Source organism: Phyllostomus discolor, chromosome X (genome assembly GCF_004126475.2).
Source record: "Phyllostomus discolor isolate MPI-MPIP mPhyDis1 chromosome X, mPhyDis1.pri.v3, whole genome shotgun sequence".
Classification (NCBI taxonomy): Eukaryota; Metazoa; Chordata; class Mammalia; order Chiroptera; family Phyllostomidae; genus Phyllostomus; species Phyllostomus discolor.
In genome coordinates, this window is record NC_050198.1 from 34,480,070 (window position 1) to 34,483,977 (window position 3,908).

The 3,908-nt window shown below is 43.2% G+C and overlaps 1 pseudogene; it reads right to left on the reverse strand.

The window, feature by feature from the left end:
* Nucleotides 1-231: 231 nt before the first annotated feature.
* On the reverse strand, nt 232-936 carry LOC114505710 (annotated as a pseudogene).
* Between the last annotated feature and the right edge of the window lie 2,972 nt (nt 937-3,908).

Here is a 3,908-nt window from a genome sequence, read left to right on the forward strand (position 1 = left end):
TCCATTTGATGTTGATCAAAACATACAATTGGTTTTCTAGCTCTCAAAGGAAATTAAACTTTTGTGTGAATAGGTAAACTGATTAAAAATGTGAAAAATAAACAATATACCATTGGCCATTTGTTGTAATTAAAAATGCAAATTCTTGCACATATACATCAGTTACTTTATGTACAAGAAAGGAATGGGGAAGGGGAAAGCAAAAGAATAGAGAAAAGTATGCTGTAGTAGTCAGGATGTGGTGAAACAAAATTGTGGTTTTCTAATTAAGAATGTCTTCTTGGTCTGGAGGAACAAAGTTCTGGAGTAAAGTAGTGGGTTCTCTTTTTGGTAGCTACCTCCTGTCTGCTGCTGCCAGAATGCATCAATTTTATTTTCATACTCCATTTCCAATTGTGCAGGTGTGTCTGTTTCATTGATTGGCTGCCTGTCAAATTGGAATCTGATCTGCCTCATTCACAAACCCTGTAGTTCACAATAGGCTTTCATTAGTTTACTATGTGGTTTATGCCTCAATCTTAAACTGCACCACAGAACCATCCTACCCCACCATCTTCAAATTAATGATAGTTATTCCCAGTCTTGACTCCCTTGGGCTTTTCATCGGCCTTGGCAAGTGCGAAAGTCTCCTCGGCTGCCACGAGATGAGCGCACAAGCAGGAACAGGAGCAGTAGAAGCTGACAGGCTTTAGATATGAAAAAAGAAGGATTGCAAGAAGCCAGGGATGACTACAAGGTTGCTGTGGATCCTTTGTCAAAGCTCCTTCCTCTCTGGGCCTCCTCTCTGAAATGGTTGGAATACCAGATCTTGGACATACACCATGATTCTGATAAATGTTTTGGGAAGAGTGTGGAGGTTTGGATGCCTCTTGTTCTTACCTGGGACTGCACTGTCAGAAGTGGGTAGAGGAGACTGTGGCCCAGAAATGGGAACATCTGGCCTCAGGGCCAGAGCTGAGAATGCAGGATCCTGAGTCAAGGCATTCTGTGCATAGGGAAGAGACTACTATGTGCAATATCTGGAGCCAGTCCCAATGAGCACATGGTGAAGTGTAAGGGAGGACAGAGCAGCAGGGACAAAGGCCTGGAGTGGGCTGGGAAGAGGTCATCCTGGCAAGAGGATGCCAGCCAGTGTGAGAGACAGACAGACTCGGTATCCTTGCTTCAATCTGCTGTGCCTCACAACATGACTCCCTGGCCCCTTCTAGAGGGCCTCAATTTTCCCATCTGAAAACTTAGGCTAATCATGCTTGGGAATCAGTCCAGGAGAAGCAACCTGCCTAAATTCCCAAGATGGAGTCCAGCCTTAAAGTAGATTCCTGAAGCTTGGTCTTCATCACGCTCTTCCCTGGTTCCTCTCAGTCTTCCTAATCAAATCCCCAGCTCTTCATCCTCTATTTGAGGCTCCTCTTCACCCACACTGTCAGAGAGGGCCTCTGGCTTCAGGGACACTGTTCAGAACTAAGTACGGGATCCTAATATGCAATAGTTAGCTAGGCTGTTCATGTCCTGCCTGAGGCATGGGAGAAGATGTTCTTTGCCTAAAGTGATATCTTGTTCCCTGTGTCCTCACACCTCAGAGTATGGTGTGGCTTCAGGTTCTGCCCAGTCTGGGCCTCCAAAAGGAATGGTCTGTTCTAGAAGGTCTTTAAGGTCATGTCCAAACTCCAAACTACAGTCCAAACTACAGGCCCCATTTGCTGGGACCCTGAACAGAAAATAGGAGGAAGACCAGGAGAAGAAGGAGGGGTTGTAAACCCAACGCACCCCAGGGCCTGTTCCCATGTTGAAGTTAATTGCCTTTGTGTCTTTCACAGCTCACCCCATTCCCCTGCAGCAGAGGGCCCTGCTCCTGGGGCTGAAGTTCCCAGGATCTCCTGGGGCCAGACCTTTAAAATGCCACTCACTTCTGTGAACCAAAGATTGGCAAAATTGAATGAAAACTAGATTCATGAATATCTCTCTTTCTTAGGTCACCAAAAGGGCCAGCACTGGCTCCTTCAGTTGGGGGTGTGTAGGATGGTTAGGGAGGAATCTTATTATTCATACGGTAAACATTTATTGAGCATCTACTGTGAGCCTGATACTGAACTGGGTGATAAGGATATAACAAAGAAACATGACAGACCAGGTCTTTGTTTTCCCAGAGCCCAGAGTTTAAGACAAGTATCTTTTTTAACCTTGAATGTATTTTTTTACTTTTTTCAAATAATTTTTTACTTTTCAATCATATTTGACATACAATATTATATTAGTTTCAGGTGTATAACCCAGTGTTTGGACATTATAACTAAGTGATCACCCTGATAAATCTTGTACCCATCTGACATCATACATAGTTATTACAATATTCTTAACTATATTCCCTACACTGTACATTCCTGTGACTGTTCTATAACAAGCAATTTGTCCTTCTGAGTTTCTTCACCTTTTCCACCCATTCACCCAGCCCCTTTCCCATCTTTCAAAAATCCAGTCTTCCACCCCTCCCCCCACCCCCATAACCACCAATTCTCTCTCTGTGTAAGAAAGTATTCCTAACACTTTTTATGCTGCAGACCTGTTTGATGATCTCATGGAGCCCATAGACCTTTCCTCAGGAAACAATATCTTTTAAATGCATAAAATAAAATACTTTAGGTTACAAACGCAAGTGATTATATTGAAATCTTGTTATTAAAATATGGAAAAAGCAAGCATGTGCTATAGTAATATATGTGCACCTCATTAATTCATTAAATCATAAGATACAATGAAGGGTCTAATGACTATCATCATTTTAAAATAGAGATGAGATTACATGATATTTCAAGGGATCTACAACATCTATAATGCGATATGAAATATCCCTGTGATTTCTATTGGTGACAGAGTCACATGTGCTACTACTGTGGTCAGTTACATTCTTTACTGAAAAAATGCTAAATCTCAGCCAGAGGAGAGTGAAAAATAAAGATATAATTCTTTTTCCTATGCAATTCATGGACCCCTCCAAAACCTGTCCCCAGACTAAGTTGGTGAACACAAATTAAGAATCTTGGGTAACAAGAAGGTCCTTCCTGTCTCTCCTTTCTTAAACAGCTGTCGTTTGGAGGACAGAAGACTGGGTTTTATTTTTGGGTCTTACTGCTGTGTAACTGCTGTATAAGCCAATCATTTTGTCTCTCTGGGCCACAGTTTCCTCAGTCTGAAACAATGAGAAATGCAAGCATTGGGATGGGAGACCTTAATTATTAATGTTCTGGGCAATCAATTTATGTTCTCTCAGTTAATCCTCACAATGATAGTGTCCAGGGAGTTTTTTTTAATTGTCTTTCCATTTCACAGATAGTTAAACTGAGGCTCCTAGTGAGGTTGTCGCTTTACCAATGAGTTAGTTAAGTAGTAGGGGCTGGTGGGTGACCAGCCGCACCCCTTTATAACTCCTTCGTTTTCCATGGATAAAATTAGGAACTACACTTTTTTTGAGCTAAAGAAACCCATCAGAAATTCCTGCAGGGAGGGTAGAGCTATAGAATCTTGGGGGCAGAGTCCTGTCTCTTAGCGGGGCAGTGGCTTACGCAAAGGGACTTGTAGGGTAAGACGTCAAAAAGCCAGGATCTCTGATCATTCGGTGACTTGTGTCAGGCCCCACTTTGGGTTTAGCGCCTGGGTGTTCTCATATAACCTCCTGAAGCCTAGTTGAATAGACCCCACAACGGGAATGACGGGTCCTCCCGCCCTATCAAATCCTATTAAAGGGTGGGTTTGGCTTGTCAGCCAATCAAAGACCCATGAAGAGGCAGAGTTTTCTTCCGCTTGGATCCCGGCCTGGGGTTGGGGGGCCTGGGTAAGTAAAAATAGTGTTTCCATCTTCAGCCAATCCCAGGAAATATAGGAGGGCACTCCTCCAATGGGAGACCCCGGGC